Source organism: Thunnus albacares, chromosome 15 (assembly GCF_914725855.1).
Source record: "Thunnus albacares chromosome 15, fThuAlb1.1, whole genome shotgun sequence".
NCBI classification, from domain to species: domain Eukaryota; kingdom Metazoa; phylum Chordata; class Actinopteri; order Scombriformes; family Scombridae; genus Thunnus; species Thunnus albacares.
Window position 1 is genome coordinate 2,637,048 of NC_058120.1, and position 14,125 is coordinate 2,651,172.

Below are 14,125 nucleotides of genomic sequence, written 5' to 3' on the forward strand. Positions count from 1 at the left end.
GCCAATTCTGTTTTTACATGCATCTTCAAGTGTTGCCCAGTTTGGAGGTAAAATGATGTTTCAAAGATATTTCTTAGATATATTACTCAATTTTCTCTGGAAAAAAGGCAAATAACTGCCATTGTGGTAACATTTTCCTTTAAGTCCCCTATTTGTTTTTTTATAAGCAATATACAAATGTTTAATAAACTTATTTATAACAAGATTCAAGGTTTCAAAGTTCAGTTTTATTGTCATATACAATACAGGACTGCATAATGAAATGCAGTTGTAGCCCCTTCCATGCTAAATACACAGAAAATATATTAACATATATTGAAATATTTTAAATGAGAAAAGAATAAAACAATAACATTCACAATAAAATAGAAAAAAGTACATAAAAGTAGAACCAAAATAAGTTCTATATTATATTTGCAAGGAATATACAATTACATATATAGGCCTAAACACATATATTTATATATGTATGTGTATAAGGTGGCAAATAATTCATTTCATTTCACAGGTGCAGTTCAATATAGAACAATGTGCAATCTAGACATACATATAACATGTAGAACTGAGGTTTGTGAGAGGATTTATTTGTCTATGGTGATGTACAGAGGATGTGGTGGAGTTGAGGAGCCTCATAGCCTGAGGAGTTGCTCTGCAGTCTGGGGGTACGACAGTAGATACTTCTGTATCACTTGCCAGACAGCAGCAGGGTGAACAGGCTGTGGCTGCAGTGGCTCTTGTCTTTTAGAATCCTTTGTAGTAACTTCTGCTTTGAAAAAGGACCATTTGACAACTTCATGTCCAAAGATCAACTTTATCTAGGACAGGCAAAACCAATATTTACATACAGAGGCCTACACTGCACCATCCTGTAGGGCAGAGGAGCTTACACACATACACCCAGAAGACAGAAGTAAAACCCCACAACCCAGAAACCCAGAAAACAGCCTATCTTTATAAACAGCTACCCCTAGCAGGAGTATGGCTATATTACCATTATCCTAATTAGTATTAACTTCTTTTACAGTGCTCACATTAAAACACTTCTCCCTCTTTAAATTCCAATATTCCCAAATGTGCCTTTATTTTGCATACACCTTAAGTATGTACACTGGTGTTTCAGCAACAATATACCAATACAAACACCTGAAAAGCATGGCAGATTCAACCTTCAGTCTAACAAAATCTGTCCAGTCAAACATTCAGTCTATCTAGAGGTTTGCAAGTGCGCTGTGATCTGCGCAGTACCCCCAGTGACCCAGCAGGCACCACTGGTGAGGGCGTATTGAGTGGATCTAGTGTTAGGATCATGAGAGGGGTCTGTGTGTCAGTGTGAGAATGTCCATCCTCTTGAGGGGACACAGACACTTCTGCCTCTCTCTCTGGCAACAACTGGCAGCAGACATGCTCTCACAGTAGCCTGTCTCACCATTGGAAACTCCATAGAACTGTCTGTCTCTGAGCCTGTATCATGGCGCAGGCACAGACGGTCCTGATGTCTGTAGAAAACACGTCCGTCAGTCACCCTAACAACATAAAGACTGGACCACTGTACCTGAGAATAACGCCAGGTAGCTATTGCTGGTTGTTCTTACTGCATAGACATAGACATTGTCATCTGCTTTGAACTATCTCTCATGCTTGGTGATCATGTCCCTCCTTCTGCTATTCCTGCTTTCGCGCCACTTTTGCCTTCATGTCCAGGCGCAGCAGGTCCAATCTTGACATGGGCTTATCTCTGCTAAGGTGCATACACTGAGGCGGTATTTAAACAGGAAATGTGAAAGCCAATTACTAAGAGAGTCCCCTGTCATCTGCTTCAGGCCTTCCTTCACTGTCAGAACAGCCTGTTCAGCCAAACCATTTGAGGCTGGATGGAAAGGAGCCATCCAACTGTGAAGAATGCCGTTCTGTTTCCTGAACTCACTAAACAGCTCACTGGTGAATGTCGGGACCAGAGTGTAAGGCAACCTGTGGACTACAGATTGTAGCAGTATGATATGCTGCTGTGGCTGAATGCAGGCAAGTCTGCCGCTGTGTACTTTACCTGGTGCATTAGCCTATCAGTGCAGAGGGCGAGGGGATAAAAGGAGGCTGTGTCCCTCCCTCAAGCTCTCACTTCCTGGCTCAAAGGCCCTCCCACTTCCTGGCCTTTCACTTCCTCCTCTGCTCTCCATGTGGGTAGGTACGCGGCTGCATTGTCTGTAGCTTGTTGCTTTAGCTCTTGTTAGCCTCCATATTAAACAGCTCACCTCTGTTTGTAGTGGTCCATGGTGGCTAAGGTGATTGTGATGAGCCCCATTGTTTTGCCATAAGCAAGTAAAGCACTCAGGTATGGACTTAATGTTTTCATTTAGCTATAACAATAGCCTGTTAGCCCAGGTATTGGACACCTTACCTGTCTGTTTTTCATAGCGGATCCTGAACACATCACTGGCGCACCACAGATGCTCCGGTTAGCACTGGAGCAGGGTGTTAGCACTTTAGTTCTCTTTTAAGTCATTTTTAACATATTGTGACCAACTAAATAAATTTGTTAAATATTTGTTAAACATTGAACCACGTCTCCTGTCCTTCCTTGTATTACTTACATGCATGCCTCTCCATTACCATTTATATTTATTTAAAATTCCCTGGGTGAAATTCCCAAGGTTTTCTTTTTCAAATTTCATAAGCATAAATCTTTACCCATAATATTGTATCAGCCCTCGTATCACAACAAAACACTTGCATGAGTTTGTCTATGGTTTTGTAGGCTGTGATGTTGCTCATGATGTGGGTTTCGATCCATTTGGAGTGCACATCCACCATTACAAGAAACATCTGTTCCTTACAGGGGCCAGCAAAATCCAAATGCAGCCTAGACCAGGGGTGGTCTGGCCACTCCCATGGGTGCAAAGGAGCTGGTGGTGCCATCAGATGTAGGATCTTGCAAAGTTTTTCAGCTGAGACACCTGAATGAGTCTAATGTATTTCCACAATCTGTAAGGGCAATGGTGAGGTACGATGACCCTCGCACCCCAGAAGATGCAGCTATCCTGCAGACTCAGTTCTGTCTTTTATTTAGGATAAGGCCTCAGATCCTCTCCTTCCACAACACTGGGCCAAACAGCAGCAGCTGTTGGTAAGCAAGGCCCACGTCCAGCTTTGCGAATAGCTTACCCCTTGCCGGGGTCACAAACAGGTCATCCACTTGTGGAAATGGGTGCCCCTCCAGCTTAGATACATGATTCACAGTAAGCTTATAGTTCTCACATATCCTTGCCATTTTGTCTTCCTTAAAAACCGAGAACAATGGGATGCTCTGCTCCTGTAAATGTTCCAGCTCCTCCTCAACTTTTTTTGCCGTGGTTTACAGTGAGATAAAATCACTGTAAACCATGGCCTTGAGTGGCTTATTGCTTTTATAAAACGGTAACCATATATACCTGGAAATGTTTCATAAAATAAACACACAGCAACAGAAAATGCAATAATTTATTGATAACAAATAATCTTCTGCCAAGAAATGTAGTTCTTCAGCAACTTTTAGCAGAATGGTTGCCAAGCAACACACAGATGCAGTGGAAAGCTATGCTAATCAGGCTAGTCAAGTATGCTTAAAGATTGGGGTGATTATTAACATGAATCTGGATTTTGCCATTAATTGTGCAATTGTTGAAGTAGTTTTCAATTATGCCAGCACTCCTCTTTGCTGGTACAGGAGAGTTTGACTCTGGACAGGTGAACCAAATTTATATGGGGAAAAGTCGCTGGTCAGACCTCCTTACCCTTTGGTGCTCTGCCCCACGGAAAACAGCGTCAGCGTCAGGGAGAGCTAGGTAGGTTACGCTGTTTACTGACAGTGATTATGTGATTTTGAACAAAAAACATGATCTCACAATGTCTTTGTCACTTTCCATGATGCATGGTGGGTCAGGACCTCTCACAACACAATCTTACAGGGTCCCAGCTTTGTTTCTTGACTTTTCCAGCTCTAATTTCTTTCTCATTAATTTTAGTGTGCCTCCTTTCTTTTTTATCTTCCTCCTCTATCCTGTCCATCTCTTACTACCAATCATTCACACTTATCCCACCCAGTAAATTAAAAAGCACAACAAAATCTGGCATTTTGAAACAATTTGTATAGGTGACTAATTGGCACGGTAATACTGTTGAATTCGGTCACATGTGTGTGTTTATAGAGTATTTTACAACGGCTCTGAACGTGACTAATCCTAATTAAGGTCTGGAATTATCTGTTTTATATTAAGTATTGAACTGAATTGAATAATACTATGAGACAGCATTTTACAACTCTGGAAAGTTGTGACAGTGAGTCATTTGTACTCCGTCTCTGTCTTGACAATGCAAGACAAATGGTACAAATACCCTGCTCAAATTATAAAGTGTGTTCCTTCACATGAAAAGGTTACTTTTTTAACACAGAAGTCTGAAAGCCTTAGATTGTACAACAGAAATGATATCCATGAATGCATCTTGATAAGACACTGTCAGTGCACATACAGTATAGTACACTTCCACTGAGTTTACTGTCTATCCATAAATAATCCCAACCACAGCTCTTTGACTATTCAGTGCACTATAATTATGATTAAACTACCGACTACATTTGCAAATTAGCCATTAGAGGAACACTTTGATATTTTGGGAAATGCACTTACCCTGAGTAAGAATCAAAAATCAATATCAATTTAAACACTGTGTGCAGTAAAGAGATACAAACTGACTGGGTTTTTCCAAACTGTTGGAGTTGTCCGTTAATATTGTTTCAACAACTTGCTTTTATCTTCAGAAACTAATCCATCCTCCCACACGCTCCTGGCTGGACTCAGGCAGAGATGCTCCTATCTTACTATCCTGTGAGTGCTGGACTCCAAGGTGATTTAGTTACTGATTATTTGTCATAGTCATTTATGGTGCAGCTTTTGGTCTTCCAGGATCCACTCCGCAGCACTGCAACAAACTGCAGGGAATGCAAAGGACAGTGTGCAGTTTTAAACATTAAAGATGCACTGCACTGGAGTTAGCTCGAAGCTAATTTGCATCCGTAGTCCCCCACAATCAAAACATACAACAGCACAACAACAAACAGTACAAAGCAAAAACAAACAAACAAACAAAACAAAACAAACAAACAAAAACAACAACAACAACAACAAAAAACACACACACAGAACACACCATACAAAATACAAAGCTACACACAACAGGACATCACATACACCCACAATGTCAATTAAAAATTAATAATGTAAACTAGACTCAGTGGTCACACAGCTGATTCATCTTTAGTTGATTTTTTTAAATTTGGCCTTGAATGTATTGATAGAATTACATTTCTTCATATCATCAGGTAGGGCATTCCACTGAATTGTGGCTTTCACAGAGAAAGCTGACTGCCCAAATGCAGTGTGATGAAATGGTATGGTACAATCTTGTATAGAGTTGCTGCCCCAAGTGAAGGAGTTCAAGAATTTTGGATTCACGCTCACGAGTGAGGGTAAGGCAGAGCGTGAAGTTGACAGGAAGATTGGTGCAGAATCAGTGGTAATGCGGGCGTTGTACCAGACTGTTGTGGTTAAGAAGGAGCTAAGCCAGAAGGTGAAGGTCTCAATTTACCAGTTGGTCTATGTTCAAACCCTCACCTATGGTCACAAGCTTTGTGCAGTCACTAAAAGAATGAGATTGCGGATACAAGCGGCTGAAATGAGTTTCCTCTAGAGAGTGTCTGGGCTTTGCCTTAGAGATAGGGTGAGGAGCTTAGAGATCTGGAGAGAGCTCAGAGTAGAGCCACTGCTCCTTCGCGTCGAAAGGAGCTAGCTGAGGTGGTTTGGGCATCTGGTTAAGATACCTCTTGGATGCCTCCCTCTGGAGGTGTTCTGGGCATGTCCAACTGGTAGGAGACCAGGGCAGACCCAGAACACACTGGAGGATGTTGCTGGAGTAAAGGATGTCTGGGTTACTTTGCTCAGGCTGATGGCACCATGACCCAGTCCTGGATAAGCAGCAGAAAACGGATGGATGGATTTAATATAGATGATTGAGATATTGCTGATGATGATGGTTTACAGGTCCATGTGATGAATTAATAACATGGGCACTATAAATAACCACAGCCGTGTGGCTGAGACAATGTCGTGGTGCTGTTGGAGAACCTCGCCTTTGCAACAAAATCAGTGAAATTGACAGGTCTGTGGGAATAGAAACAAGGCTTGTGCATGTGCACCTGGTTCCACAATGATTAAGATTTATAAAACAGATCAACTAGCAACCAAGTCTTGTAGAGTTTTGTTTACATTCAGCAGCACAGAATGATATGTTTCTGTACAATTTTAGAGAAGGACATTTTATGTTTTCCTAAGGGAAACAAAGAGAAGGAGGAGAAAAGAAGGCATTATCTATTCATCTTGGTATATCTGCTCACTAGTTGACAATATGCTTTATCACAGGCACCCCAACATCAGTCACCAATGCACTCAGCACCAGTCTGCTGAATGACAGTCATCATCCCTTTAAAACCCTGTCTCCTAAATATACATCCATACACAACAAACTTGCATTTATGTTTTGTAGATAACCTAATGCTGCCTGGATTGCATTTCACACATACATCATATCAAAGACAGGTTTATTGGTGATTGATTTTTTTTCATTGCTTTGTCACCCTGTACTCTGTGCACCTAGGTGTTCATGTTCATAGTGTCCACATGCCTTCAAATTTGTGAATAGGATTAAAAGAGAAGGACTTATGTCTAACATTTCACTTTTAGCGGAATGATTTTTAGGCAGGCAGAACCCCAACACATTCTACAGGTTTCAGTCATTTCACCAGGTAAGATTCACTACATTCTGCTCATTCAGCTCTACCAAAACTATTGATGCACTGATATAATCAGTCGTTAAAGTCAAAATGAAATGTCATTTTTGGTTTGACTTTTGCAATCAAAAATAATGCTGCTTAAATGTACTGTTTACAGTTTTTCATTAAAAAAGGTCTTTGGAGAAATATCAGAAATGCTCCTATTCATCTCAGCCAGTTAGAGGGCCCTGTCCTTGTCTGTGTTTGATTGACAGCAGCAGACTGTTGTGTTACTCTGTATAGAATGAAAGACAAATTTAAGTAATTGGTAGATAGTGTGTTGTTAGCAGTGGTACTGAAGACCAATGACCAAACGAGCATCTAACAGGTCATAAGTGACATTTGCCGGTATGTTTACATGCTGTTTAATGTGCTGCAGCTGAGCAGCTAATTAGCTATCTAGTCTGTAAACTCTTGTGGTGGTGCACTTTTCCCCAGTGAATGTTTGTTTGGTGGCTCATTCAACAAGCTAACCAACATGTGTTCATGTTTGTTAGTTAGATAAGAAGGAGACTCTAGTAGGAAAGCTAATCTAGGTTGTTGATCAGAGTCTGTGGCTCTTGTGTTGTGTAGCAGGATGCTATCAGCCTCAGTGTGACCGCCTGCTCTGCCTATGATGGAATGCCACATTATTGCTTAATGCAACAATTTGATTGACTGTATAAAAACCAGGTCTCCATCTATGTAGATGAATACTAATGGTAGTCTGTCGAATTAATGCAAAACAAGGGGGCATCATCATGAAACCCTTTTGGTTTGTCATTTATTCTCAAGGGATAACACAGGACAAGTGATTTACAGAGCAAATGTGTATGCTGTAGTACACAACAATTCAATTTAACTTCAGTTGGACTTAAGATGCCATTGAGTCTTTCCAGCTCAGTCCTAGTTCAAACATCACCCTGCTGAATGTAATATCAGCTGATGCCTTGTTTCCTGTCTTTTGGAGTTAACCTTAACCCAGACATTCTCCATCATTTCAGCACACAGCAGTCTCTGCTGTGTGCTGCCAAAAAGCATGACTTTGCTGACCTTTTACATGGTACCATGACTTTTTTTGTGCCTTAGTTCTTTCTTTAGAGATTGTGCAGATTGTGCAGTGTAGGACCCTTCCTCTGGAGTTACTGTATCTCTGCTAACCTTGGACTGCGTCCAGGACTTTCTCCAGCAACCTCTCATCTCGTCTGCTGTTGAAGTACAGGACAAGGAAAAGGCATGCTTGCTGTTCTTAAGATGAATGAATATAGGCATACACACAGATACTAGGGTTTATTGTGTATTCCCAAATGTATCTCTGAGCAAAGTGGCACTGATGTCACCAGAGAAACTCAAACCACAGTGGCCTGAGGGTTTAGTTCCAGAAGAAAACTGTAAGTTGAGGTGTTCATTCTAATATAGTTCCCTATTTTTTTTCCAGTAAAAAGCGACACCATGGGGTGCTGCCCAGAAACAAATGGGTTACTATAGGCAGTTCACTCAACAGTGAAATTAGTAAACACCAGAGGTGCCTCTCAAGCAAAGTGTGAATAAAATTACCCCGAGGCTGACTTGGCTCTCGTTATTCGCCAGCCTTCCACACTGTGCCTGTCTTAGACGAAAATTAACCACTGCATAAATATGCTTTTTAAGGAGATTTGGCAAATATAGTGTGTGATTATAATACTACACAAAGGCTCACAATTAAGGGGTACGAAGAATGAAGTTGCAAATGAGTTTGCAAGGTTCTGACTCTTGTTTTACAAGAAGCAATTTTGCCATTTAAAGTTCAATGGATCAACCATCCACAAAGCATACTTACTGAAGTACTCATGTTTGCACTCAGGCACTCAATCTCATATTTTAGTGGGAGGGAATTACATGTACTGTAATGGCTCAAATACATTATAGAGTCATGCCATGCTCAGGACATGGTAGTCTTTTTAACAAAAATTCAGTTATCATTCACTCATATTAGCTCTATGAAGTAGTTGTTTTGTTAGCATCTTGTGCACGTGCATGAGAACGCAGATGCACATGCACAATTGTTTTTGGTCATAAAAACTAAATGTAAACATAACTTTGATTAACTTAAAGAAAACTCCACTGGGTGCCTTAAATTTCATTTGTGTTAAGCCAGTTGTGTTAAGTTGTCTTGACTCAGCACTTCCTGTTTTATGCTTTAGGTCTACCTGGAAATGAAGGGATCATGTCTTTTGAATGGCTGGAAGACTTTTAATGTGAAATCAGTGCAGAAAATGTGGACTTTGATTATCAGCAGTTTAACATCATCAATGACATCATCAAAATTTCAACCCCAGGTTTGATATCCAATTGACTCTATTGTTTTCTTTTGTTGTTAGTGAAGCTAAAACATAGAGGCTGACTGAGAAGTTTCGGTATTATTAATGTAAATACCACTCAGCTTCTTTTGGTGGATGCTAGAGGAGGTTAAGAGTTTGTTACACTTCCTTCATTGCTCAGTGCTGCAGTTCATCTCCCACTCTTCATCTGCCAGCCTGAAATTAATTGATGTGAAGGACCCTTAACCCTCTCTGACTCCACTAACCAACATCTATGCTTCACAATCCATCACTACGTGCAGCAAACCCTACCTTCTGTTGAATTGCAAATGCCGTGAAAGTGAATATTAATTATCCAGTCAGCTTGAGCTGGTGTGAGAAGATGGATGTCCCCGATGACAAGAGTCCTCAGACACAGAAGAACGTCAAGTGAACTGAAAGAGACAGATTAACTTTACATAACATAAACTGATGGGCTTCTAGGCATATCGGAGATGGGTTAAGAAAGGACAGTTTGACAACTTAACAAACAGGCTTCTGTTTATGACAAACATGCAGTGACAAGTGCATTGCCAAATGGTCAACAGTATTCTGAACACTGGCAAACAGAAGAGTTATGATAAGACTATAAGTGTTTTATTGTTTGGCTATGTTCAAATCCAATTTCACAGTGTTTATATTTTCTGTCTCAGAGAGAGAAGTGTAATTTGCCTCTGTTCCTAATCCTATCTTGTTTTAAATGAAAATGTTCATGTAGTGAAATTCATTCTAGATACAAATCTATTAGATTCTTTCATTAAACTGACACTGACTAGTCATTATGACAGAACTTCTGCTGTGGATTTGGTTACAGATTGGACACTGATCATGCCAACACTGTGCTGTGCAGCTAAGGCAGACAATCATAGCAAGGCATGTATGATGTAACACACTGCTGACACACATGAGCAGCAGACATGTTCAGCTGACAGACAGTTTTGGTGGATATCCAGTTACACTGTGATTTAACGTTTTATAACAAGATTTTACCTGCTGATAACTGCAGGAACAGACAGCTGGAGAGTTGAAGAGCTGCAGGATGAAATGCGAGGAGGATTTCTGTTTTTTGTTGTTTTTTTTGTGGCTGCCAGCAGCTCTTCGTCCAATGGACAAGTAATTTTTGGGAGCTAAAAATGGCACTGCAGTAGCAGTCTATTACATAAGAAATAAAATCTGAATATTGAAGAGTACTATTTAAAACATCAGCCAACAAGGTGTTGTAAATGTCTTCAGTTATTGCAGTTTAAATAAACTGTTCACCTTGAAAAACAATTTCGGAGAACTCCTCAATTTAATTTTGATTCAGCCATCCTAGCCCCCCTTGCAATCGCTCTGTGTTCTATCAGAGTGTTGTTTGAGATAAAGAGTAAAAGCAGTGGAGTTAAAGCCTGCATAGTAAAACAGAGTAAAGCTATTGCAGACCACAGCGGTGCTTAAGGACGTGCAGGGGAACAATGAAGTGATTGAGTTGCAGGGCTCCCTGAGCTAGCTCCCAGTCTGATTTGCTGCAATAAAGGGCAAATGATTATTTAGAGAGAATAAAGCTTCTATTAAACACAATTGACTCTGGGCAAGACTTTATGAGCATGGCACAGAGGTCTAATATTCCTCCAGCAAATGTTTAACTCTGCTACCTTCCTGATAAGTAGAGCCAATGAATATACATGCTGCAGCCTGCACAAGCTGAGGCAGTGGAGGGGCAATGGAAAAACTAGATACGTGTATTTTATTTAAGGGTATTATATAGAATTTACCCTTGCCTCTTGTACCCGACTTTCTCAATTCAATTCAATTCAGTTCAATTTGCTTTATTGGCATGACATTTGCCATGTGTTGTGAAAGCACAATAACGATTATGAATGACAATGTTAGAGAATGAAATAAACAAAGATAATGTGAATAACAATATTAGTTAATAAAATAGATAATGAAATAAATAAATGAAGTAATCATTGTTAGTATTGGTACATATAAAATGTGATTTTATCAATGCAAGACAAACAAAAACTGATGCAAAACAAGACAACTAAATCTACTGTAGATTTAGTCAACTAAAACTAGACAAAAACTAAAACAATTCAGATGACTAAAATATGACTAAAACTAAATGGCATTTTAGTCAAAAGACTGACTAAAACTAAATGCTGTCTACATGAAATCTGCATGGCTGGCCCTCACAAGCGACAGGAGTACAGAGCACACATGGAGCAACTTTGAAGTAAATCAAAAATTTGTCAAAACTCATTTGCTTGTTAAAACTTTGTAAGGGCATAAAATATTAGTAAAATTGACCTTAAATTGTACCTTGTGTTTGGGGTGCATGGAGAAATTAAAACTCACCTGGAGGAAAACATGAATGCTTTCAGTCCTAGTTAGAACATGGGTGAACAGTGGTTCACCTCAGCCTCTTGTGGCCAAAATGAGTATTATAACAATATACACTTAAAAAATGATTGTGACAGAAAAAAATACATGTAAAAAAAAAAATCACCTGCCAATTTTTTTTTCATCTATTTTACAGATGAAGAAAAAGTTACTTTTTTTCACCTGGCAAAACTTTTTTTGTTTCACAGATGAAAAAAATAAGGAACTTAGTAAAATTATCCTGGCAACTTTTTTTTCCACCTGTTCTTAAGTCATAAACACAGGAGAGAAAAAAAATTCAGATTTAGAAAATGAATCAACAGATTTTTTTTTCTCACTTGCCTCTCAGGGCTTCTGTAATAAGTGAAATTTTGAAAGAAAAAAAAATTAAATCATAGTGAAGGTTTCCCACTCTTCTAAAAGACGTGGAAAAGTTAATTCCAAAGTTCAGATCTTGAAAAATGTAGAACTAATGGAATTTTAGTTGGAGCCCCATTGGATCATTAGTTGGCTGGGAATCGATTCATTCACCAAGACAAGATTGGCTGTGTCCCTATTTATGGGATTTATGCCCCCCTTTGATCTATCTGTACCATGTTCACATCTGGTTGTGGAAATTTCAGCACTGGCCAAGAAGACATCTTAGTTAGTAAGTTTTGAAATTTTATTAATGAAAAAGAGTGGGAACTCTGATTGTTTTGTGCATCACTCTGGTTAGAAAAGGAGGATGTAATGCTGCAGTGTCTGAAAAAAGTCCTAGTCAACCAGTAATCAGTTGTAGGAGTTATAGTAAAAGTGGTAGTATCAGTAATAGTGGTAATGTGAGTACTACTAAGAGCAGTAGTATTAGTATCTGTCAACCCCTGCCTTTGCCAAATGTTTTTCCTTTTTTCTGTTCTTGAGTAAACTAAAACTGTTTTTGTGTGCATGTGTAGACCTATATAGTCACCTGACTTATCAGAGAGCAGCTTTATTGTTATGTTACATTGACACTTAACATTTTGTACTAATAAATTAAATTTAGATTAGTTTGTAAAGATGTTGACTGCATAATTTGTCTGGTTTCATATTGCTTATTGCTTATTTACTTTGAAGATGTATTATACTATATGGAATAATAAATACCAATATATAGGTAAGAATCCAAACCATCACTTTGAGGCTAATTAATACTTTACATGTGACCATGTTGCTCAACAATGTATTTTAACAGAAAACATGTTGCATCACAACTCATTTTTCAGTTGCAGATCCATTATTGGTGTGTATCACCATCTTCATTCTACCTTATGTATTGAATAACCACCTGTAAATATTTACCTGTAAAATGCCCTCCAATACACTTACTTGTTGGATGATGGGCTGTAGAATAGTCACATATAAAATATATCTGTGAAGATTCTCAGTCATCAAGGTCATGGTTACCCAAGGAGAGTTGAATCGAGGGCAACTGCACTTGGTTGTGGATACTTGATGACATTTCACCTCTCATCCATGGGGCTTCTTCAGTTCTCACTGCCTGGTGGGGAGTCCCAGGTATTAGCCTCTGTGGGGTCATTATCAAGGTCATTGATACTACTTGGTTCATTACTGCTCCTGGCTGGTGTAACGGCAGTCATTAGAGTTGTTGGAGACACTTGAGGCCAAGTGTAAATGACAGTCATTGGAATTGTCACATGAGGCCAAATGTGAATGGTTATTAAAGCCTCTTTCACACATAGTTCTTGGTAAATTACAGGGATAACATTTCAGGAACCACTAGTGAATTTCTGTCTTGCGCCTTTTCACACATGCCATGGAAATGCTGTAATAGGTGGGGCAAGGGACATCCAGCAGATGGTGGTTCAGCACTTATGGATGCCAACTGCCATAGAGGGCATAACTCACAAAACTCAAAACAAACTTTCAAACTAGGCAGTCCTAATCAAATATGAATCAAGATTTCGTTACTACATTTCCTATTTCTCACCTCAAATGTTTCCAGAAACATATTTTAGTGTGATGTTTAGCTGTAATATGAAAAAGTTTTTTCCGCCATGTTGAAACAGACGAGCTAAAACTAAGCACCGCCCAACTCGCAGAACATCACATGTCAAGTCTTGTGATTGGTTCGCTTGCTCCACGTGAAAGCCTCTTTCGTCAAACGGACATAGCCCTTTACATGCTTGTCCTTGTAATGTTACTGATTTCATTCATAATATAGCTGTACCGGCATTTTCCCTTAAATATTACCACGTCTTGAGGTGGGAAATTGTTGGTATAGATTTCCCTGAATATCCATCCCTGCTCCCATTCACACATGACCCCATGCAGGAAATGTTCCTGAACATTTCAGGGATAGATTGCATGTGTGCAAGGGGCTTAAGTCACCTAGGAAGGGATGAAAGGACAGCATTGTAAGTGGGGGATAAGTGGTGTCATAGACCTTTTCCTCTATTGAGGGATGGTCTCTCTACCTACGACGTAAACAGCCTCCTTCACTCCTCTTTCAAACCAATGGTTTGTAGAATAGTCTGTGAAATACGTACCTGTTGGATGGCGGCCTGTGGAATAGTCACTTGGTAAATACCTACTTATATACTTA

The 14,125-nt window shown here is 39.5% G+C and overlaps 1 long non-coding RNA gene across 1 annotated transcript; it reads left to right on the forward strand.

Annotated features, from left to right (window-relative positions):
* The first annotated feature begins 2,843 nt into the window (after positions 1-2,843).
* Positions 2,844-10,324, forward strand: LOC122998782. The gene is made up of 3 exons (XR_006407503.1): positions 2,844-3,121; positions 4,793-4,878; positions 9,022-10,324. It is a non-coding gene; the product is annotated as an uncharacterized LOC122998782 (long non-coding RNA).
* The last annotated feature ends 3,801 nt before the right edge of the window (positions 10,325-14,125 follow it).